Source organism: Astyanax mexicanus, chromosome 17, assembly GCF_023375975.1.
Source record: "Astyanax mexicanus isolate ESR-SI-001 chromosome 17, AstMex3_surface, whole genome shotgun sequence".
Classification (NCBI taxonomy): domain Eukaryota; kingdom Metazoa; phylum Chordata; class Actinopteri; order Characiformes; family Acestrorhamphidae; genus Astyanax; species Astyanax mexicanus.
In genome coordinates, this window is record NC_064424.1 from 46,444,629 (window position 1) to 46,469,387 (window position 24,759).

Genomic DNA, 24,759 nt, shown 5'->3' on the forward strand with positions numbered 1-24,759 from the left:
TCTTCTGTCCGTTTCTGGATGATGGATTGAGTTGCAGAAACCCGTCTGTAATCATGTGGCAAAAAGCTGTCAAGTTGATTTCTCTCTTGCTCAGCACTTCATCTGCTTCATCTGAAACCATCAAGAGCAGAGAGGAGTTCAGTCAGAGTCTGAAATAAAGAGAAATTACTGGTCAGAAAACAGTCAATTTTTGCCTTTATTAGATACACCAATATTACAAAGGGATTTTTATATACAGTATCAATCATTAGATGTTATTTCTGTTTTTACAGTGAAAAATCCAGATCCAGAAGAGATGCAGCTAAATAAATTCAGTAATTTCTTATTCAGAAGAATCTGATGCTCGGTTCCAGATTTCTCCTGGCGCCCACAGCCAGTGCTCCAGTTGATCGGTTCAATTCCATCAGCATTTTTAATAAATGTTCCACATTGGAAAAGCTCTTCTGTTTCCATTTCACTTTACATTATGGCACAATAATGTTTATTATAACCATTATACTCTAATAGTATTTTCCATTGCACAGTCCATACATTACTCGATCCAACTTTTTTTTGCTGAAGTAAGTCATTATTTAGAGATACTTAATCACTATTGTAAGATTCTTATTATTATCTTATTAATTCGAGATTCTATGCCATTATTGTGAGATACTAAATCATTATTTTAAGATTCTATCTCATTGTTTTGAGATACTAAATCATTATTTTGTGATTCCATGTCATTATTTTGAGATCCTACGTCATTGGGGAGGAGTGGGCGGGTCTGTAAATAGGGTGGGCGGGCCCGTAGAGGAGTGGGCGGGGCATACAAATCTCTCTGTATTTTGAAATTGTCCTGCTCTTGCCATTTACACACTCAATCTTATTTACTACTGATTGCATTACTTCAATTTTAACATTATTTCTATTTCAATTTGCTTAATGACAATATATACACGCACCCAACAGCGTTTTAGGGCCACTTTTAAATAAAATAAAAACAGTTCACTTTAGGAATAAAGTCGTAATACGAGATTTTGAGATTAAAGTTCTATAAATATTTAGAGGAATATATCAGATAATATATCAGATTAAACTGCACATTATCATTATCAGCAGTTCAGCTCAAATAAAAAAAAGTGTATTTGATAGCTGGGTCGGATCAAGATCAAATCACGTTCTCACCAAAAGGAACCACTCTAGAAAAAAAAAAATAATAATCTGCATGTTGGGCGAGGCAGATTATGGCGAAAGTTGGGGTCAAACTTCATTAATTATTTTTACTATTTATTATTATTATTATGTTTTTTTTTTTTTTTTTTTTTTTTTACAAAAGTCAGCAGACATGACTGCAGGTGAGTGTGTTGTACCTGTCAGGTATCTGAAGAACAGATCTACCGGCCCTTTCTTTACCTTCTGTTGTAAAGTCCCCTCCCTCCCTCTTTTCCTCCCTCCCTCCCTCTCTCCCTCTCTCCATCTCTCCTCCCCCCGCTCTCTCTCTCTCCCTCTCTCCGGACTCAGAGCTCCAGATCCGCCATGCTGGGACTCGTACGCTAACTTGTCACGCCGCTCCGCTCCTCCTGCTTTCTCCTGAATCCTCCTGAGAGAGACCCGCACTGAGTACCTGGAGTTCAGGTGAGCGCGTTTACCTGCTGAAGCTCCGGTAAAGCCCCGGTGTGCGGCGGGAGCTCTCCCGGCTGCAGCTGCGGTTTTACCGGCTGATGTTCGCGTTTAAACCGGAGACTCTGAGCTGCTGAACTCGCCGCCGCTGCTGCGGCTCCTGCACTTGTTACTCCGGGAGATTTTAACCCTTTAAACTCGCTTCAGGATTCTGTTTTCTCGAGTCTGTTTTTCGCTTCTGGTAGTTTTTCTTCGCTTCTAACTGTTTATTAACAGGGTTTAGAGAAAAAGTGAGTTTTTAAATTAAACTGGGTTTTACTTTCTTCGCTCTGTGAGTGAATGGCAGCGCCCGGCCGGTCAGCCATGGGCTGTGTTTTTGTTCTGAAGTTACTTTAGTTGCGTTATTTTAGTTACTTAGTAACGTTAGTTAGTTATTTTAGTTACGTTACTTTAATTATTTTAGTTACGCTACTTTAGTTAATTAGTTACGTTAGTTAATTACCTTAGTTACATTACTTTAGTGATCTGTGCTGGTTGTTTTTTTGTTAAACAGAGTTTTCTTAACTTAGACATGTGTAAAATTATATTATTCTAGATGTTCAGATTTGAGTTTTGAGTTTTTATTTCTGAGAAAATAAATATCCAGCATTTTTTTACATCTTACTTTGTGTTGGGTAGTAAATTGTTATGTTGTAAATGAACAAAATGCACCAAAAAATCTCTAGTGATGCATTTTAAAGTGGGAATTTACTGATCCTTCACAATTTCTGCTTTTATAAATAAGTTCAAATGTTTAAAAACACAAAAACTGCACGCAAAGCTGCTCACAGTGCTGGTGAAATGAATAAGAATAAGTTACACACTAAAGTGTTACGAGTAGGTCTGGGTAATGTTAATGTTAACATTAATATGAGTGATTCTCTATTGTGATACTAATTGACCGGTTGTATTAGTTACAAAACTTTTCTATAGCAAACAAAAAAATTATTTGTGTGAGTTTGCCAAGCTAGCTTAAAACTGCATTAAGAGCACAATAAAACATGTATGAAACCAAATATATATTTATTTTTAACTATAGTAAGCCACTCCCTTTAACCTTACATATAAAAGCAGCTTTTATATTAAATAAGGAGCATAAAAAGAACATCTAAACTCTTATATTTAGGTTAATATTTCAGAAAAAGTAAAATATGAAAGGTTTTACATGTTTCTAACAGAAGCACATGTACATCTACTGTGATTCAATCTGGTTTCTATATGTAAAGAGAATCACATTTCACAATCACAATTACTTTTTTACTTAAACATTAAAATGTAAATTAAAAAGTAATTCAGAGACCCTCTAGAGTTTAGACCTCGATCTAGAGAAACTCCCAGTCAGAATCACCTGCACTGTTCTCAGTGGTGGTGAACGGAAACAGACGTCTGAAGATTTATGAATGAGAAGTGGAAACTTGTCATATGGTTATTATAAATACACTGTTTAATGTTTGACACACTGTTTTCCTATAGTTTAGAGAAGCCTAAAATAGGCTGCAATGCACTTTCTGTATATATTGTTTTATACTCAGCTGATATTCATAATATATATTTAGATCATATCCTATATCATGTATCACAATAACAAATTTTATTACAGTAAAATAAAATATTGTCATATTGACATATTGTCCAGCCCTAGCAAGGTGACTTTTCACCTAATTTGTCATTTGTAATTTTTGCGTCACTCACACCTGCTGATTATATCAGAAAATCTGTGTGAAAGGTAATGTTAGATGATCTTTACCATCTCTCAGTTTAGTCTTCAGTGTGTTGTCAACTTTGTTAGAAGTATGTGGCATTTAAAGAACCGTCTTTGGGGTGATTTGCCATGAGAATGTACCAGAATTTCAATACCAGTATATTATATAGATGTATTACATACAGAGTGATCTATTTTAAGCGTTTATTTCTTTTATTGTTGATGATTATGGCTTACAGCCAATGAAAACCCTAAAATCAGTGTTTCAGAAGTTTAGAATATAATACAATAAGACCAATTACTACTTTTGGCAGTGTGGGCAGTGTGCCAAGTCCTGCTGGAAAATGAAATCTGCATCATTATAAAAGTTGTCAGTAGCAGAGGGAAGCTGTAAGATATGAAGTGCTGTAAGATTTTGTGGAAAAAACAAAACTGCACTGACTTTAGACTTGATAATAAAACACAGTGGATCAACACCAGCAGATGACAGACATGTCTCTCTAAACCATCACTGATTGGTGGAAGCTTTACTCTAGACCTCGAGCAGTTTGGACTGTGTGTCTCTCCACTCTTCCTCCAGACTCTGCTCCCTTAATTTACTTTAAATAAAATGTAAAATGTACTGATGATCAGTGATGGTTTGGAGAGTCATGTCTGTCATCTGCTGGTGTTGATCCACTGTGTTTTATTATCAAGTCTAAAGTCAGTGCAGTTTTGTTTTCCCACAAAATCTTACAGCACTTCATATCTTACAGCTTCCCTCTGCTACTGACAACTTTTATAATGATGCAGATTTCATTTTCCAGCACTACTTGACACACTTCCCTCACTTCCAAACGTACCAATTGGTCTTATATACTATTCAAATTTTCTGAGAGACTGACTTTTTGGGTTTTCATAACAGAAACAAACAATTAAGAAATAAATTATTTGTTGCTTGAAAACCAAATGATTATTAGACTGAATACAGAAAAATAATCATTTAAATGCAGCCAGAATACAGAATTCACATTAGAAATGAACCCAGAGAGCCAGAGAATTGACCTGCTTTCCGAACTTCAGTACTGAAGGACTGAAACAGCACAGTAAGAATGTTTTAACAGGCATTTGCATTCTGTGAGCCTGAGGCCAACTTTATAGCCTCTTTTGAGATCACTTGAAATCCGTTTACGGTCTGCTGCTTCAGGGGCCTGTTCGGGTCCTCAGCCCTGAATGTTCTCTGACTGATTAAGGTAAAAAAAAATCTGCATTTGAGCTTTTAAAAATGTGTAAATTCAGAAGAACTCTCCTCCTTTGTGAAAGAACTGGATTCTGCCTCACTAATATCTGTTTTCACTCTAAACAAAGAAGATAAATGCTGAGTAATGACTAAGTGAGAGCAGGAGCTACTGGAGTGAAACATGAGCCAGAGACGGGTGTCTGTTGGTCTGTCAGTGCTGGGCTTGTGCTGGTCACCTGAATGTCCTCATTCTTTTAAACAGGAGATAACAGGTTATTAGGTCACTCCTTAGGATGGACCCTGGTCTGGGGTGTGTGTTGTTATGCCTGGTGTCCCTCCAGCTCACTCTAGCTCCCTATATCTCGCTCTAGCTCCCTCCAGCTCATTGTAGCTTCTTCCAGCTCACTCTAGCTCCCCACATCTCAATCTAGCTCCCTATATCTCGCTCTAGCTCCCTCTAGCTCATTTTAGCTTCGTCCAGCTCTATCTGGCTCCCTACATCTCAATCTAGCTCCCTATACCTCGCTCTAGCTCCCTCCATCTCATTGTAGCTTCATCCAGCTCTATCTGGCTCCCTACATCTCGATCTAGCTCCCTATACCTCGCTCTAGCTCCCTCCAGCTCATTGTAGCTTCGTCCAGCTCTATCTGGCTCCCTACATCTCGCTCTAGCTCCCTCCAGCTCATTGTAGCTTCGTACAGCTCTATCTGGCTCCTTACATTTCGATCTAGCTCCCTACAGCTCACTGTGCCTCCCTCTAGCATGATCTAGCTCCCTACAGCTCGCTCTAGCTCCCTACATCTCGATCTAGCTCCCTGCAGCTCACTGTGCCTCCCTCCAGCATTATCTAGCTCCCAACATCTCAATCTAGCTCCCTACATCTCAATTAATCCTGTTTAATTAGATGTAGAGCAGCAATACATACTAAATTTAATTATATACAAAAATGTTTTGACTTTTTTTTTTGGTCTAAATATTTTGTTTAAATACTGTATACCATCAAAAAAGTATTGTGAAATGTAATGTTTCTGCTGTATTTCTGCTGCCCATCCTTGATGGTTTTTAGTATTTGGCCCCACCCAGAGTGGAATCCTGCTCCTCCACGCTGTTCTGAAAATGCTCCTTTATACTGTGTTTGAAAAGCTTCTTTTATAGACTCTTCATTGTTCGTCTCCTGATTCATACCTTTACTCAGCGAGTGATTCGCTCTCCTCGTTCATGACCTTCTCCTTTGTTCCGGTGGCGATTGGGTCTCCGCTGGTAAATTAGGGCAGATGCCGTCACATTCATCTTTCCCTAATGAGTTGTCTGATTCCCCTGAGGGGATGTATTGTAATTAGCAGATGCCGTGTGCATGTGTTTGTGTGGGTGTCCAGTAGATTGATGTGTATAGCATACGTCCCTGACTGCGCTGTGTATCTCTGGTTTAACACGGTGGATCATGTTGTGTAGATCCTGCTGGCTGAGGGTCAAACGAACAGCCTGGTCGGTCTGTAGACCAAAAGCCGTCCACAGATAATTGATTAATGGAGCTGTAGCTCTGAACAGATCTATTGTGGAGCTTGTGAACATTCTGTACTGTTATATACTGTGTATATATTATATACAGTACATATATACACACTTGTGATGAGACTTAAAGCATCACACTCTCTATTTCTGAGCAAAGACCAAGCATAAATTAGAAGAGTAGGAAGATCTAGAGAAGGAAAAACATCCTCTTAATGTAAATATAAAAAAAGTAGATTACTTAAATTCTAATATTGAATCAGCTATGACAGTATAGTGCTATACACAGACATGCCATATTTCTTGTCTTGGGACAGGAGTCTTTGTTTGAGGGAGGGATCTGTACCTACTGTCTGTGGTGAGTCAGCAGATGAGGGAGCTCTTTTAAGAACTTTTAAATCTTTTTTTATGTATTATGTTTCTATCACAGTTAAGCATGTTTTTTAATTTAGCACAAGCTAACACTAATGTGTAGTAAACGCTTATTGTAAAAGTGGTGTGGCCACCAACAGCTTATTTGCATAAAAGTAAGAATAATGCTGTAATATCTCTTTATGTGAGTATGTATATTTTTACTTCCCTGTTTATTTTATGTTTGTGTAATTCTCTCTGAAATAAGAGCTACAAAGGGTAAAACAGAAACTGTGCTTTTTTTATTCTTTGCTACAGAATCGATCAGGTAGTGAAACATTTATTATTTAGCTGTGAATTCAAGGTGATAAAGTATCACAGATTAGGCTGTGGTGTAATCAGCTCTTCTGCTGGATGGATCTTATCTAGTGAATCCTAGTGAGATTTCTAAGGGTAAAAAACTGCAAGAATTCAGGCTGAGCTTTTAACAGAGATTCAGTATTATTGGGGAAATGGCCCCACAATGCACTTGGCTGAATAAATCGTTAATGTTGGCTGATAAAGTTATTTCACTGGGGCTGTAAATTCTCCCAACAGAAACTCCACACCTACAGGAAAAAAGAGCTTATCCTCCCACCGTTCCAGCAAAAACAACTTTTATTATTGAACAGTTTTATCTGGTCTTCACTTCAAAAGTCTCTCGGATGCCCATGGAGGTTTCACCTCACAACATACAGGACCTAAATCATCGTATCATCGGGTTTCTGTCTATACATTGCCATAATTTACTATGATTACTTTGTGAATGTATCTTACATAAAATGAACCTCATTCTCAGCAGTGGTGACTTAGTGGTAGGGCTGTGTGATTATTGTTTTTTAAAAAACAAATAGAAAATAGAACCCAAAAAAAATAGTTAAAATTCGATTTTTAATTCTTACATAAGTTTCTTTTAGTTCTGTGCTAGCAATTTTTAAACAAATTAAAAGCAGCCTCTTTCAACCTCACATGCAGCTTTTATATTAAACACTGTGCAAAAATAACGTTGTTAAATTTTAGTTAAGAAAAGGTGTAAAATATGAAAATCAGAGTTCTTTATAGGTTTCTGACAGAGGCAAATATCTTTCCACAATTATTCCATTTTGAAAATGGTCAAATCTTTAAATTGTTGATTTAATCAAATTAATTCCATTAACCTACCAGGCCTATTCAGTGGAATGATAGTTGTGTGTCAGCGGTGCTGCTGGAGTTTTTAAACACCTCAGTGTCAATGCTGGACTGAAAAGATTTGTATACAGTGTCGTATATACAGCGTCTTGTGGTCACTTATGATGGACTTGAGAATTCAGAGCTTCTATCTCTGACTTTACTTTATCTACATGGTGGAGCAGCTAAGAAGCATTGTCTTATAGATTGGCCACAGTGTCGTTCACCATATTCAAAAATGTTGTGTACTATACAATATGATGGCGCACTCCTAATTGCCTCTATATATATATATATATATATATATATATATATATATGTTTTTTTTGTGTGTAATTTCTGCACTGGTTTAATGTAATCAGCTGTTTTTACTGCATATATCTGAGGTTAGTTAAACATTATCTCATCCAGAAGTCACAGCGGTGTTCTAACCCAGCCCTTGCTCCGCACCAGAACTCAATTAGCACAGAGCGGCTGTGCTGGAGTGAAAGCTGGCCTGGCTGCTCCTGAGCTCGGCTTTGTTTAGAGGAAAGATGGGCACAGGCCGAGTATCTCTTTCTCCTCCAGCCAGAGGAACACAGGCCAGCTTTGTGTCTCTGTGCCAGCGTCTCTCAGAGTGAGCACAGAGAGCAGTGGGAACAGTTAGCAGGAGACAGGTGGGTGCCCTTATTCTGTTACAGTGCTGGAAAAACCCGCGGAGCTTCAGACGCAGACCTTTAACATCAGACTCCTAATCAGACAAATTACAGATTTAAACTCTATCGGTTACAGAGGGCACTGCCCACTCTGCTGCTGACCCGCTGTAGCGCCCGAGGCACGGCTGGAGCTGCTTCTGTTCTAATGAGATTAAAATTATTACATTATTTTATTACATTAACGCTTAAAAAGTACATATACTGGATTAAAAATCCAAAAAAATCCAGCCCGACCCAGTTAAAACTGAGCTTCTTAGAATCATTTTTAGGCTGTTTAAATGAGCGAAATCTATTCAGAATAGGGGTGTGCCATATCGTATCATGTGTGATAATATCGCAAACATTTTTTTAAGTATGGTAAACGATATTATATCCTGAAATATGGTGCCATATCACCCACCCCTAATTATAACATCAGGGTACTACTTTTTTATTATTTTTTTTTTATTATTTTTTTTTTTTTTTTACTGTTTTTAGCAAAAGAAAAATTCACACTGTTCTCATTTCCCATTATAAATCTACTAGAGACTATAGATTATATCTGCCCAGTATCATTTATTTTACTTTAATCCTGGATATATGGAGATATTTGGAGTGCATTATTATTAGTATCATGACTAATCATTCTGGATCATTGACTTCTGTTACAAATCTGATAAAAAAAAAAATCTTGTATTTTTTAATATTTTAGTTTATAACATTTATTTATATTTTAGTTTAACTAATATTTTAGTTAGGGTGTGCCATATCATATCGTATACAAAAATGAATTAAATTTTCATATTATTGCGGTAGTGTGTTCTTTAAAAAAAAAAAATTAATCAGTGTTTTGTCATATCGCCAAAAATATCGTTATTAAAGAACAATGTTTGTTAAAAACCAATCTCCCCATCTACTCTAATATAATTAACAATATCTAAGAATATGAAACACTTTTTGAACAAACAAATGTACTTATTTTAAGCGTATAGCCTTAGTGCAAAACACATAAAACACATAAAATTACTTCACTGTATATATTTTGTAGATTCATACTGGATCATAATTGCTTTTCTGTCATTACTCTCAGAATGTAGAAATTCACATAATTTTAATTCATACTGGATTACCTTCATAAAGCTTTTTTTCCCTAAGTTTTTCGATTGGCAAAAATGGGTGCATTTAAAGATTAAAAAAAACACACACTGAATTAAAATCATCATCATGGATGATGTTATAGTGCTGTGTAATATGAGGATAAATATTGTGGGGATGATATTGTGAAAAGTGTCTATCGTGCTACTTACCTTCTATCGTCTTTATCGTTTCTACAGTATTTTCATCAATTATTCATGCAAATATATAGTAGGCTGCGATGAATTGAATGAATGTATTGGCGTGGTCACTTTGCATAAACTCGGTTTATATAAGTGATAATAAAGTAATCTTCACAAAAAAAAGCTTCATAATGTGGTTTTGCGACGTTATACTGGTTTACGTTATTTGACGTACACGCCGGTTTACGACATGCTTTACGTTATTATATATTATATATATTATATATATATTGCTGCACTAAAAGGTAGTAATTGTCATTTGTGAAAGTTTGGTTTAATGTCACTTTGAAATAAAGTTGGAAAAAAGGAAGCAATGATATTATTTTGTCATATTTTTCAAAAAGAATAACTAAAAACATACTTAAATGTGGTATATCATGATATATATTGTTATCGTGATATTTAAAAAATTCCATATTGTGATATATGATTTTTCCCATATCGCCCAGCACTAATTTGTGATAACTCTAGATGATAAAGGTTCAGATGAGGTCAGTGGTCGGAGGGGCGTTTGGGGTCAGTTGGGGGAGGAGAACCATCTTCAGGAGATCCACAGATTTACCTACACACTGTTCTCTTATTAAAAGATTTCTCTGCAGATTCCTCTCAGTGTTTGGATGCAGTGAGAGTTTGTGTGATGAGATGTTTAGTTAATGCAGGATCAGCTGATCGTCACATGATCCTCCTCAGACCGTTACCTCGGGCCGGAGGCAGCAGGGCTGAGTGCTGGTGGAAATGACTCCCCTGAAGGCACTCGGGCGGACACCAGCTTTCCTTTCTCTCTGCTGATGTTTTTCAGCCCTCTCTTTTGTTCTCTCTCTCTCTCTCTCTCTCTCTCTCTGTGAGTGTTTAAAGCTTCAGGTAATGGGAGGTGAAAGATGGGCCTCAGCTTGTTGTAAGTAAAGATTGAAGTGAGCAGAAACGACACAAATTAAATAAATCAAATTACACCTCCTGGACTTTAGAGTGAACCAGACCAATAGAAATAGTCCCATATAGATCAGTGTGTGAATCTGTGTTTGCTCATTTAACCTCATTTACAGAAAGTAGAAGATCTGGATTAAATTATTATGTTTTGGGCTCTTGCTCATGAATATTCATACATGCGAACATATCGCCTGGCTAACAGGTAAAACGCAAAATCCACCGGAGATCCTATATAAACCTATATAAAAGTTATTTACATACAGAGGTGGTTAACAAGTGTAAACAGAACTGTTCTAAACATACACCTACCTATCTCAATTGTACCTGGCTGGTGGTGTTTTTCCACCATAGACTAATTCTAACCATTTGTTACTTAGCTCTGAATTACTGGGTAAAGTATATAAACACTGATTTGTTATTCGCACAAATAACACAGGAATGAACTGCATGCTGTTCCTAGCGCTGTTAGCTCTTCCTATCTGACAAGACGGCGTCGCCGTCCGGCTTCAGCTCTGCCTCTGGGCAGTCCCAAGCCGAAGTGGGCGGGGCCATGAATACTAATTCACGGGTTGATGTAGACACGGTGCTTTTCCTGATCGACTCCTGATGGTTTTTCTGAATATTTTCTTTTACTAGCTGCTGCAGACAATGAGGAAGAGGTTGAGTTTCATCATGTAAACAACTCTACTGTATTTCACAATAACGTCCCTTCTTATCATTAAGCCACTGAATAGTTATCCTCTGTGCTCAGAACTGTTTGGCCCAGCAGTGGAAAGAGGCTGTTGTGAAGATCTTCTACCAGGTTCATGTTATGTCAGGATGTGATTAAGGTTAAATTGGACCTGTTTTTCTCTGGGTTCTCAGTGTAGGATTGTTTGGAGCTGCATCAGTTTGACAGCACTGCTTTTGGTTTGGGAGTAAACAGCTTAAGCAGCTCTATTGGAAGCATGAGGCTGTGAGGCTGGCGCAGTGCATTGTGGGATGGCCATTCTCGTTAGAGATTTAACGTATTTTAAACCCAGACTCCGTAAATAGTCTCATTCCGATGGTAATCAGGTTAAAGCGTATGGGAAAGGAAGTTGTGCATGATTTTGAAGAATCTCTTGACTGAAGCGGTTTGTTTGTGTGACGAGTCGACGCACAATCAGCCATTGATTCCTGTCGTGACTTCTTCTCCGCTGAGGACGCTGGTGATTGGATGATACAGCGGAAGATCTGGGGCGTTCGGTTGTTAGGAAATGATATTTTAAAATTAAATGTAAAGACATTTATATATATAGTGGATTATGTTTAATCCACTGTAGAGAATTCTACTGAAATCTACCCAGTCTGACTTGTTGACGTAATTAGCTTTACTGGTTATGGAAATACAGTGGTTTGCATAATATGTGTTGACCCATTTCAAAGATTGACACAGTCAAATTGCACACTTCCACACTAAATAGTTAAAACTAATGTTAGAAATATGTTAGAAATAGTGCACTGCCATAAATAGTGTATTCATTAATATAGTGAGTAAAGTTTAGGAGTTTTTGGTTTGGGATTGATTAAAAATAATGCTGTAACCCTAAAAGAAACAGAACATTTTTGTTAAGCCTTGTATCTCCATTTATGCTGTTTTTCACTTTTTGTCATAAAATGAATTGGGCCATTTTTCTTAATATTGTTTTTAATATAATTTACTTCCATTTAAAGTTCCAAATACGTTTTTTTTTTGTGTCATTCTCCTTTGGGTTAACATTTTGAAGGTTTTTGTGTTTTTGTGCAAGTAAAAAGTGTTTTTTTTACCATTGAATAAATTACAAAATCAAAAAAGCACAATAACGCTACCTCATCAGAGCTTTTCTAATACAAAAAAATACCTAATTAGTGACATTTTTATCGTACGTTTACCTCAGCAGTTCTACTCAAGTCATGTGCAATTTAAATTTATACAGAAAAAGGCAGTCTTTTTTTTTTTTTTTTGGGGTAAACAAACAAATGCTAAAGCTATTTGAGCTCAGCTAGTATTAATATCCTAGCACTGTACAGTATTATGGTATTATGGAGGTAGTAAACTGAGAGATTAAACTAAAACAGAGTGTAATGAATGTTGCTGAATGCTTTTTTTTATTCATTTAACATGTTACAGCATAAAAAATGAACTTAAACTTGCCGTAGGTAGTGTACGTTTGCTCTCCTTATTGTCTCTGTCTGTCAGCTCTGTCCCTTATTGCTCGATATTGATTATTTATTCAGCCTTTTAATTTTTTTTTGTGCAAATTCCATCAACAAATATTTAAAATTGCCAAATATTTGGTGCGTTCTTAGCATTAATAACAGCCTAAGCTGTGCAACTTTATACAAATCATCTCCAGATCAGGCAGAGCTCAGCAAAAATGATCCAGATCCAGGAAAATCAGAGCAGATTCTGTGCATTTTTCCCACATTTGGAAAGTTTTAGACGGAGGAGACACTTGTGCTTTTCACTGCCAGCATTCCAACAGCTTCAGGAGTTCCAGCTGAACACCATTCAAAACACTGTGCACCCTTTCACCCCCACCCCACCCAGCCAGCCTCTGACCTGGCCTTGTACACACACACACACTCTCACACATACACACACACACCAAAAGAAAAGCAACATTACTGACAGTGAAGTGGCTCAAGCCGATTGACCTGCTCTTTACCCCCTGCAGAGCGGGACACTATAAACTGCCCTGCGGGCACACACACACACACACACTTGTGCACACACACACACTCGTGCTTGTGCACACACACTCACAGGCAGGCGCATACACGATCAGTCTGTCCTCAGGCTAGAATGTCTAAATGGAGCCGAACATGAAGCAGCAGCTGCAGGTAACTTACTGTTAATGATGAATTACTGCATCATGTGATCTTATTGAGAGTTTTCGCATAAGTGTATTATAATATATATGATTAAAGTTTTTATTTAAGTATTATTTGACAATATATGTATAGCTATTAATACAAAATTAATAAACATTTAAAACTGCCTTAGCTGTGTGCAGAAACAGAGGGAGCTCTTCAGACACACTTCAGACATAACAAGACTGGAGGTGAAGTGAGGAAGAGCGAGGGAGAGTAATGAATAAACGAGTGCCGAAAACCCTTTGAGAAGCCTAAATTAATTTAGGATCTTCTTGTATCCATTGGGGATGTGAGTCACAGTGCACTTCATGAAACAATATTATCATATCGCTCTGCGATAATATCACGATACTCGATATATTGCAAAGAGGATAAAATATTCCTAAATAACCAAATACCAGGAATTATGCATATTAGTGTCCGTTTTACAGAATTTGACAACCAATATTCTTTATCACAGGTAAAAAAAAAATAATAAGAGAGCACTTAAAAATGATGTTTCGTTGATTTTATCAAATTGAAAACCTCTGGAATATAATCAAGAGGAAGATGGATGATCACAAACCATCAAACCACCAAACTGAACTGCTTGATTTTTTGCACCAGGAGTAAAGCAGCATAAAGTTATCCAAAAGCAGTGTGTAAGACTGGTGGAGGAGGAGAACATGGGATTAAAAACCAATCAGGGTTATTCCACCAAATATCTTAAAAAAAAAACTTTATGAATATGAACTTGTTTTCTTTGCATTATTTGAGGTCTGAAAGCTCTGCATCTTTTTTGTTAATTTAAACATTTCTCATTTTCTGTAAATAAATGCTCTAAATGAGAATATTTTTATTTGTAATTTGGGAGAAATGTTGTCTGTAGTTTATAGAATAAAACAACAATGTTCATTTTACTCAAACATAAACCTATAAATAGTAAAGAAAATTAGAGAAAATATCGTAATATTGTAGTTCTGGCTTTTAAGGGTTAATTGTAGTCCTCTGGATCAGGAATGCAGGTATGGATTACTGTTTAATAAAAGACAGCAGGATCATCAATTCTCTATTCCAGACTCTGTGAAGCCGCAGTTATAAAGAATGTGCTGTCGGGTGAGCACACGTGTTAGTAATCACCTATTTATGGGGAGGAGAGCGATCAATAATAGAGGATCTGGCCGGCGCTGGTTTCGGCACGGGCCAGCAAAAATATTTATGACCGCTGAGATTTCAGCTATTTCTAAATGTTGCATTTATTATAAACATGTGATCTGCTGGGGCGTGTTGGATATACTGCTGCTGTTATTATTGTTGTTTTATTAACCCCTGTTTATTACTCCTCTCAGAGGTGGGTTAATACTTCCACACAATTGCCTCATTGACCTGATGTCATTTAAATGGTCCGTGTCGCTTCGGGCACCCGAACAGTGCCAGGTCCCGCCCCTGTGCCCGCTGATCCAGAACAATGCCCAGAGAGAGGAGAAGAGAGGCAGTATTGATTTAAATGCAATCAGAACGGAGATGCAAACTAATTGAATTTACCTCGTTTGCTGGCGGAAGACAGGAAATAGATTAATGAATGATTATTGGGTTTGGGCTGATTTAAATGTGGACGTCACTGAATCGACACACGTCACCACAGTGCAGTCAGCCAAAAAGAGGAGCCAAAAACGATAATAAATCAGAGTTTAATTGCCTGAGATTGAAGGAATCATGGCACTGTATGAAGAGAAGCATTAGGACTAGTGGTGGGCGATATGACTCAAAAATAACATCATGATATTTCATTGTATTTTCGCGATATGACAAAACACTGAATTAAAAAGATATTTTAAGAGTAGACTACTGCAACAAATGGAAAATTTAATTTTATTATTGCATATATGACACCCTCAACTAAGTCAATGATTCAGAATTTCATGATACTAATAATAATGCATTTCAAATATCTCCATATATCCAGGATTAAAGGAAGATAAATAAAACTGGAATCTAGTAAATATACAAAAACAGTACAAAAGTAGTACCCAACATTTTTGAGTATTCTGAACGATATTATACCTATACCTATATGTATATCTCAGTTAGGGCTGTGCCTCATTATATCTTATGCAATAAAAAAATTGATTCATTTTGTTGTAGTAATGAATTCTCAAAATATATATTTTTTAATTTAGTGTTTTGTCATATCTCCAAGAGTATCGTTATCGCGAAAATGACACTACTGAGTTAATGACAATTGCACTGCTGAGGAAAATGTATTATTAGAATAGCACTACTGAGGTAGCTAGCTAAATATGTGACTAGAATACAGAGGAAATGACACACTACTGAGGTAATGGCAAATTGCACTGTTGAGGAAAATGTATTATTAGAATAGCACTACTGAGGTAGCTAGCTAGCTTACTAGCTTACTAAATATGTGACTAAAATAACGAGGTAATGACACACTACAAAGATATTGCAAAATTGCATTGCTGAGGTAAATTTATGAGAAGAATGGCACTAATGGGGTATATAGCTAGCGAGTTAAATTTGTGACTAAAATAGCACTGCTCAAACAAGACAAATGATCATTATCAATTTTATTTGAAAACATTTAAAATGGGAAATGTCATTTGTGAAAATGGACAGCTTATTATCAGTAGTAGTTTTTTTATATATATGTAAATGAAGTGTAACCTCGTGATTAAGTGCAGCTGACACGTTCATTTCATATCATCACGGCTACATTTGTGTTTTTATTTGATCTGGATATGGATTTTTTAGCCATATGGTAACACACACACACACACACACACACTCTCTCTCTCTCTCTCTCTCTCTCTCACTCTCTCCAGCTGATCCGTCTGCTATTGTTCTTGATCTGTCACAGTCGCAGGGGCGCACCCCGATGAACCCTGATCGTGTGTGTGTGCGAGCACGTGAATGAGTGTGTGTGTGTGTGTGTGTGTGTGTGTTGAGAGAGAGAGAGAGAGAGAGAGAGAGAGAGAGTGTGTGTGACACGAACGGTCGGTCTGTATCTCGTCTCTCCGCTGCTGATCCATCTTAAATAATTAATATTGAAGCTGCGAGGAAGAGAGAGAGAGAGTCTCAGAAAAAAGAGAGAGCGCGAGAGGGAAAGTAACACTGACAGTGACAGCAGCGGGTGTGAAAGGGAGCGGCGGAGCTTAAGGAGAGTCTTTTTGTCTGCTTTTTGTCATGGTTTGCTGCTGATCTCTGTCGGGTTCTTCCTCCGTCGCCTTCAGGAACGTGGGGGCTGGGGGGAGGGAACCATAGCGCTCACCCTGGAAACCTGGAGATCTACCTCACAACCAGCCAAACATCATCTGGAGATGCCTGGATTGGGGCTTGGGTTGGATTCTGGATGTGATGCTCAGATCTTTACCACTGGATGACCTGATTTCTATACCAGACGCTTTCTAAGAACGACGTTCTAAGAACGACTTTCTAGGAACATGCTGGAGCTGCGACTCAGCGATCCTCTCCGAGGAAGATAGCATCAGGAGGAGCTCTGAGAGGAGGCTGGACTCAGACAGCAGGTTCAGAGCAGGTTGAGGAGTTGCTGGTGAGTAAGAGTCAGGTGGGTCTGTTATGAGGAATGCTGTTATTAAAGCAGCGTTAATGGAGAATAATAATATAGACAGGAAGGTTTTGGATACAGAAGCGAGTGAGGGATGTTGGGTGAGGGCTTGTGATGCGATGTTTCTGCATGTGGCGCCGGTGGTGGAGGTGTTGTTGATGCTGATGTGTCTTAGCACGTTGCTATAAACTCTCCTGCCTCTAATTCTCAGAGGAGGAGCTGGGAAAGTGGAAGTGCTCCAATCATGCACCGCAAACTAGTCCCTGAAGCATTTAAAGAGGGCTGTAAATAGGGATGTAATAGGGCTGCATGATGTTTGGCAAGAAAAAAAGCTGTAAAATTGTACTGTTCTGTGATATCTTAATGTGATATGGTAGAAATGTTCAGAAAGTTCATGTATTTGCTGGTTCGAATCCCGGTCATGCAGCTTGCCATCTTCGTCTGCCAGAGCCCCAAGAGAGCACAATTGTCCTTGCTCTCTCTGGGTGGGTCCTAGGGTGATGTGGATCAGCACAAGGCTGCGTCTGTGAACTGATGTATCAGAACCGAGTCGCTGCGCTTTCCTTCAAGAGGAAAGAGGCGGAGTCTGACTTCACATGTGTCTGAGGAGGCGTGTGCTAGTCTTCTTAACCCTCCTGGTGTTGGGGGGCATTATTATTAAAAAATAAAAATAAAAATCAGTGTTTTGTCTGGTCGCCAAGAGTATCGTTATTGTGAGAATACCAAGAAATATTGTGGTTATATTGTAATGCATACATTTTAAAGGTGGTAGGGTTTGATGGGTGGGGTTTAATTTGAGCTTTGTTTATGAGCTGTTCTCTTTATTTTAGGCTTGCACCTGCATATATATGTGTATATGTTTAATCATGTTTTTTCTGGGTGGATCTGAGCTGTTTTGCTGCTGTTTTGCGGCTGTTTTCCTGCAGTTTGCGTATGTTTCTGATGTTCGGTTGGTGCTGGTGAAGCGCTCTCCATCCTCTGACGGATCAAAGCGTGCTTCTTCAGCACTATCGGGAGACTTCAAAGCTCCAGACACTCGTGCCTTCCAGCGCCGCCGCTGCACAAGTGCACACACTTCACACAGACGAGACGAGGCCTTTTGTCTCCATCGTGACGGTGTGTTAAACGATGCTCCTGTGCCGAGAGCGCGATGCTGAGAGAAGAGCTGCTGCTCTGTTTAATCCGCCTGTAGATTGAACGTATGAAAGGAGATCTGAGAGGAGGGCTGGTGTGTGGGCGCTTTAAAACATTCCCATTCCCTCTGTCTGTTCTGGAATGTCAGGTGTTGTTTTCCACAGATTGCACCTGTGCTTCTTCATTGTGACTATAATATACTGTATTACTATAAATCCTGTATCAGAATTAGGGCAGTGTATTGGCCAGAATTTAACGATTTGATATATACCATGATGCTGGAGTCACGATTTAATATTTGACAGTATATTGCAGTACTGTAATTGCTATGATCGTTTTTTAATTTTGTATGGTCAGTCTCACAGTTGTTTATATGATGCTGCACATGATGAAACTCTTCCTGATCCTCTTTCTCATTGTCTGCAGCAGCTAGTAAAAGACGTGTCGATCAGGAAAAGCACCGTGTCTACATCAACCCGTGAATTAGTATTCATGACCCCGCCCACCTCAGCATGGGACCGCCCACAGACAGAGCAGAGCTGAAGCCGGGCAACGTCACCGTCTCGTCAGATAGGAAAAGCTAACAGTGCTAGGAACAACATGCAGTTCATTCCTGTGTTATTTGTGCGAATAACACATCAGTGTTTATATACTTTACCCAGTAATTCAGAGCTAAGAAACAAATGGTTAGAATAAGTCTATGGAGAAAACCACCACCAGCCAAGTACAATTGAGATAGGTAGGTGTAAAAACAGTTTAGAACAGTTCTGTTTACGCTAGTTAAAAGTAAAACAAATATTTACTTTCTGCACCTGGACTTCCCACCTCTGTGTGTAACTATAGGTTTAAATAGGATCTCCGGTGGATTTTGTGTTTTACAGAGACTCTAAGACTAGGTCAGTATAGGCTGAACTGCACTTAGCAGGGCTTTATTACACAAGTTGTAAAGTAACATAAGCAACATTGTAAAGACTGTTACTAGTGTAAAAATCTCTATTTTAAAACGTTTCTTGCTGTTGTTTGTCTCGCTGCCTCCTGGTATTGCAGTGCTGTTAGCCAATCAGAGGCGATATGTTTGCATGTATGAATATTCATAACAAGAGCTGAAATCCTATTGTTTTTCCCCGCCCACTCCTCCACCGGACTAAAGCAGTGATACACCGGATCACCGGAGCACTTTTTTTTTTCACAAAAAACAGCTCACAGATCATACATTCATACTAGAGACCACGACTAGATTTTTTTAAATAATTGAGAAAATGATGGAATAAGACCTTTTAAAAAGAAACACATTTATACTCTTATTTATATAATCTGAGTAAAAGTCGAAATAAAACGTTTAATTCAGTGAGAACAGTAGGATCTAACAACAGAATACAACACTGCTTTATATAGAGCGGGATTTAAACACCACGCAAAGCTCAACACATTCGAAAACACAAATCTTTACATAAAAATCAATAGTGTGTTTTGTGCTGGTTGTATTGATCATACTCTATCATAATAGTCCTTTATTAGTTCCCACAGGACACTGCTTAGAGGACAGTGTTAGTGTACTATTCTCAGTCCTGCTGTGACTCTGTGAGGTGTTTAAAAACTCCAGCAGCACTGCTGCTCTATCTGATCCACCACCCAAATAATATTAAATTATTATTGTGGTGTTTTTGCTCTCCTGTGGGTCCTGAGTATTAAAGAACAGGGTGAAAAGAGGAGCAGGATAATTGATACAGATACAGTTCTTTGATAATACTTTGATATATTGATATTTTTCTTACTGATTCAGATGTTTAGATGCTGAAATTCTGCTGTAAAGATATGCCTGACAAAGTGGTCCTTTTAAAGACTTTCCTGGCAAGACAATAATTAGATTATTCAAGCTTTAAAGGGTTAAAAAGTCTGTGCTTTGTTCCGTTTTTCTTCAGTGGATTTATAAACCCTTTTGTTTTATTGTAATTTAATTAACCGTCAGTGAAAGAGCATTTACAGCTCCCCCGGGAATGGTTTAGGAATAATACGCAGTCTCTGTGTTCGGTATGGTTTCAGATTAAATGTCTGTTAAAGCTGATCAGGTTTTCTTGGAGCGGCTGCTGCTCAGGAACGCCGGACCCACATCGGAAAGTTCCTCTGTTTTTCCACAGAATCGACACTGAGGGTTCCTCAACAATTGAGCCAGTGGCCACATAGTGGAAACCCACGCTACGGGGAGATCAGCGTATTTATCATTTTCCATTTCAGCCGTTTTGTGACGGGTGAGCGGAAATTGACACGTTTGCATCTGAAAGGCAGGTCATTTTTCAGCCCTGTGCTTCTGCTGCTGCTGTGCATTCTGGGTAATTTTATAGCCCTGCGGAGACTTATAAACACTTCAGAAAACTTTCCAAGGCCTGTAGCTTGGAAAACTAAACTGAAATTATCATCTTTATTATTAGTAGTATTATTATATAATACTATACTTCTATTTTATTATACTTTTATTATACTAGTGCATCTCCAAAAAATTCAACATCATTGAAAAGTCACTATATATTATATAGATGTATTACACACAGTGATCTATTTTAAGCTTTATTATTTATATATTTTGTTGATGATTATGGATTACAGCCAATGAAAACCCAAAAATCAGTGTCTAAGGAAGTTATAAGAATATTTTTTTCTGATATTAAGACCAATTGGTGCTTTTGGCAGTACTGTGGGCAGTGTGCCAAATCCTGCTGGAAAATGAAATCTGCATCTCCATAAAAGTTGTAATCAGCAGAGGGAAGCTGTAAGATATGAAGTGCTGTAAGATTTTGTGGGAAAACAAAACTGCACTGACTTTAGACTTGATAATAAAACACAGTGGATCAACACCAGCAGATGACAGACATGACTCTCCAAACCATCATAAGTGACCCTCAGGGCAAAAGCTAAATACAAGGTATTTGTATTTTTGTAAATTGTTTAAATATAAAATGCCGTCTGCCTTCAGTGTATGTAAGGGTTTTATTTGTTTGTTTGTGTTTTTTTTTTTTTTTTGCTTTGAGGCTTTTGGACTGTACTGTACTATATTATATTATGCCCCGCCCCCTGAAAACAGATGAAAAGCAGATACTGGAGGTAGAGGACCAGGAGGCGCAGGAATACACAGAGTTTGTGGTTTGCTGCAGATGTAATTAGTAGGCTGTGTAAAACTGGAAACAGGAGGCCTCCTGTAATGACCGAAGAACAAATATTTGCACTAAATATAGGGTTATATCTTTATTGGAGGCAGAGCACAATTCAGGCTAAAGAGCAAATGGTTAAAGTGACAGCCTGTGACCATGAACCTTTACTCAGAGATAAAATAGTCGTCATTTAAAGAAACAATATTAGTGCATCTCAAACAATTAGAATATCAACGAAAGGTTACTTTATTTCAGTAAAATGTGAAACTTAAATATTGCCTCCCTCTTTTGCCTCAACGTTTATGGAGATGCGGATTTCATTTTCCAGCACTTTCCACACTTTTTTGAGCAACTTAATGCAAATAGATTCTCACACAGTGGTACAGCATCTAACATAAAGCCTTCTCAAAAGAGTGGAGGCTGTTACTGCAGTAAAGGCTGGACAAATTGGCGGTTAATTCCCCTTATTTCACTTCAAGTGTAATCCTGTCCCAGAAGAGTAGGTCCTTTTTTTTGCTGGTGGAAGTCCTGCATGTCTGATGGCCAGGAGAAATGGAGTTCCTCCGCTGTGTGTTTAGTGGAGATGTGTAAGCTGTCAGCACACTGCTAACAGCTTTCAGAGCCTGTCTAAGGGCGTGTCTTCAGGTCAGAACTGGTTGCTGGTTTTGATGACCTGGCTGCCCTTCCAGTAGCGCTAACCGCTAGGCTAATCAATCGTTCTGGGTTTGGTGTTCTTGGCCACAAAACCAATCGCTAAAAGGACTTAATAGTCAGGAATATGCGGATTTAATAGCTGGTCTGCACTAACACTGTAGTAGAGATGCTGGTAGCAGTGTTGAACAAAGCCAATAGCCAGTGTGCTCATACTGTAATGGCAATATTGAGTGAATTTGGTAACCAGTGTACTCACACTGTAGTAGTGATGTTGGATTAGGTTGGTAACCTGATAAACTGGTAAACTGATCATCTGAGCAAGATGAGCTACTTTGAAGACTCTAATTTTTTTTTATTTATTAAACAATTCTCCAATGAATCAGAACATGGAAATAATGAAAAACAGAATTTAAGGTGTGTGAAAATAACATTAAAATTGTAATTTGATTATTAAATTAATTTAATTGACCTCCTATTTCTAACTACTATTATAGAACTATTACTAATACTTCTATTGGTCTCCTAGACGTTCAGAACTTTCAGTAGGAGAGTCAGTGGAGGAGCTGGGCTGTAGGGGTGATGGGTGGTGGGCTACAGCCTCCCGGTGTTTAGTCTGTGGACGGGGGTTAATGTTATCAGCAGGCCGTAAATCCAGTTACGCTGCTCACGGTCTCTGTCTGGATCTCAACAAGAGACTAAAGCTGAGCAGCAGGACTCAGCAGCTGAGCGCTGAGTAATAACCCCCTCTGACCCGCTCTCTGACCACATCTGGAGCTCAGGACCTTCCTCCTGCTGATGAGTGCGGTGATTAGGAAGCTGGAGATGTGATTTATAGCTACAGGTCCATCGTTCTGCTTCTTTCAGATCTGCAGCAGCCGGTCAGTGTCTCTCAGTGTCTCTCAGTGTCTCTCAGTGTCTCTCAGTGGCTCTCAGTGGCTCTCAGTGGCTCTCAGTGGCCGGGTGTGGCTCTCAGTGGCTCTCAGTGGCTCTCAGTGGCTCTCAGTGGCTCTCAGTGGCTCTCAGTGGCTCTCAGTGGCCGGGTGTGGCTCTCAGTGGCTCTCAGTGGCTCTCAGTGGCTCTCAGTGGCCGGGTGTGTCTCCCAGTGTCTCCCAGTGTCTCCCAGTGTCTATCAGTGGCTCTCAGTGGCTGGGTGTGTTGGTCAGTGTTGGTCAGTGTCGGTCAGTGGCTCTCAGTGGCTCTCAGTGGCCGGGTGTGTTGGTCAGTGTCTCTCAGTGTCTCTCAGTGTCTCTCAGTGGCCGGGTGTGTCTCTCAGTGTTGGTCAGTGTCTCTCAGTGGCCGGGTGTGTCTCTCAGTGTCTCTCAGTGTCTCTCAGTGGCCGGGTCTGTTGGTCAGTGTCTCTCAGTGGCCGGGTGTGTTGACATGCTGCAGAATCTATTAAGCTAATAACAGGCTGCTATTTTAATCTGTAATGCAGAGATAAGCGCGGGGCTTAGGCCGAGCTCTGCTGATGCTCAGGACCCGGGCGCAGATGTGGCTGTAGGATACGAGCAGGATAAAACCAGTAAGCTTTTATCCCCGGCTGCAAAACCACTTTACAGTGCAGCTGTGTGGAGCAGCTTTGGGTGGATTGATGCAGTGGTAGTGGTAATTTTATGAAGTCCTGTGGATCCCATTTAGAAGAAGTTCAGAGAGAGAAAGATCACTACAAGTCTTTGCTCGTTGAATGTAAGCCTCATTTTTTCAGCCAATCATGTGGCAGGTAGGGTTGCAGCGGTAACCGGTTTCACGGTATACCATGGTATTAAAATGCACGGTTATCATACCGTGTGTGTTTGCTTATTACCGGTAAAACGCAAGCCAGCGGAGAAACTCACCCGCGCATGCGCAACTCTGCTCCGCTTCAGCTACTCAGCACACAGCGGTGAGAACAGCAGAAAGTGCATCAGACTAGAGCTTAGATTCTCTGCCCGAACCAGACCTGACCCGAGGACCGACCCGAAATCGGGTCCGTTCGGGCCGAGATTTCCCACCACATTCCTCGGGCCGGGTCGGGTTGGGCTCTAGAAAATAGTCTGAGATGTAGGCATCTGTTTTTTAATTATATATTTTATTTTTAAATAAAGCTCTGGTGTGATAATCACAATGTTAATGCTAAGTAACCAATTATTATTGTTAATGAAAACGAAACAAATAACGAAAACTGAAACTTAACTAACTTAATTATAAGCTCTGTTTTCACTCCCGCAGTTCTACAGCGGGGGGTGTTGTGCCGATTCTGTCCGCGAAGCGGGAGTCGGATTGAGCAGGGAGTCGGATTCGGCATAACAGCGGCAGCACGGCTGCACCTCGCGGCCCGCGGTGTTAGTTGTAAGCGCTCGCGCTAGCCGCAAAATACGACAGAAAACACTGAGAAACTGCAGAATTATGAATTGGACTAAAATAAGCACGAGGAGATAAAAGAGAACCTTTACCTGTGAGTAGCTCACATCAGAACACGCAAATCTCTCTCTCTCTCTCTCTCTCTCGCACGTGAACTTCTCCGCACTGTGTTTAGCTGTTCTTAAAAATAATTTTAATTAAATAATAGTTCTATGCTTCTATGTTACAGTGTTAATTTACATAATTCTGATCATATTTCGCTCATTCAAACAGCCTGAAAACAGACTTGTAATCTTGTAATCAACAAGCTTGTAATCAATGTGGCCGTAGTCACAGCTAAAGGAGGAAATACATCAAACCTGATCTCCCATCTCCGAGAACACCACCCCGCTGTGCAGCACAAAGTATGTGTTCAGTTTATAATTTTAATCTGAACATAAATAAAAACCTCTTTGTAGTCGTGCATAACCCGTGCAAAAG

At 39.1% G+C, this 24,759-nt stretch overlaps 1 protein-coding gene across 4 annotated transcripts in view; it reads left to right on the forward strand.

The window, feature by feature from the left end:
• The first annotated feature begins 1,470 nt into the window (after positions 1-1,470).
• The window catches only part of sema4d (sema domain, immunoglobulin domain (Ig), transmembrane domain (TM) and short cytoplasmic domain, (semaphorin) 4D), a 266,298-nt gene continuing 243,009 nt past the window's right edge, over positions 1,471-24,759 (forward strand). For 2 of the 4 annotated variants that reach the window (XR_007425050.1, XM_049466338.1), the window contains exon 1: positions 1,471-1,614. The gene's annotated coding sequence lies outside the window, so the exon portion shown is untranslated. Of the gene's footprint in view, positions 1,615-16,301; positions 16,991-24,759 lie in introns of those variants that run through there. The other 2 variants (XM_022676661.2, XM_049466337.1) reach the window with 2 other exon arrangements.